The sequence below is a fragment of the Bison bison genome, unplaced genomic scaffold (assembly GCF_000754665.1).
Source record: "Bison bison bison isolate TAMUID 2011002044 unplaced genomic scaffold, Bison_UMD1.0 scf7180017864471, whole genome shotgun sequence".
NCBI lineage: Eukaryota > Metazoa > Chordata > Mammalia > Artiodactyla > Bovidae > Bison > Bison bison.
The window spans coordinates 37,114,045-37,114,510 of record NW_011495032.1 but is presented as its reverse complement, the minus strand read 5'-3'; positions in this window follow the sequence as shown (position 1 = coordinate 37,114,510).

Below are 466 nucleotides of genomic sequence, written 5' to 3'. Positions count from 1 at the left end.
GACCATTCAGGTATGACCGAAATCAAATCCCTTATGATTATACAGTGGAAGTGAGAAATAGATTTAAGGGTCTAGATCTGATAGATAGAGTGCCTGATGAACTATGGATTGAGGTTCATGACATTGTACAGGAGACAGGGATCAAGACCATCCCCATGGAAAAGAAATGCAAAAAAGCAAAATGGTTGTCTGGGGAGGGCTTACAAATAGCTGTGAAAAGAAGGGAAGCAAAAAGCAAAGGAGAAAAGGAAAGATATAAGCATCTGAATGCAGAGTTCCAAAGAATAGCAAGAAGAGATAAGAAAGCCTTCTTCAGCAATCAATGCAAAGAAATAGAGGAAAACAACAGAATGGGAAAGACCAGACATCTCTTCAAGAAAATTAGAGATACCAAGGAAACATTTCATGCGAAGATGAGCTCGATAAAGGACAGAAATGGTATGGACCTAACAGAAGCAGAAGATAT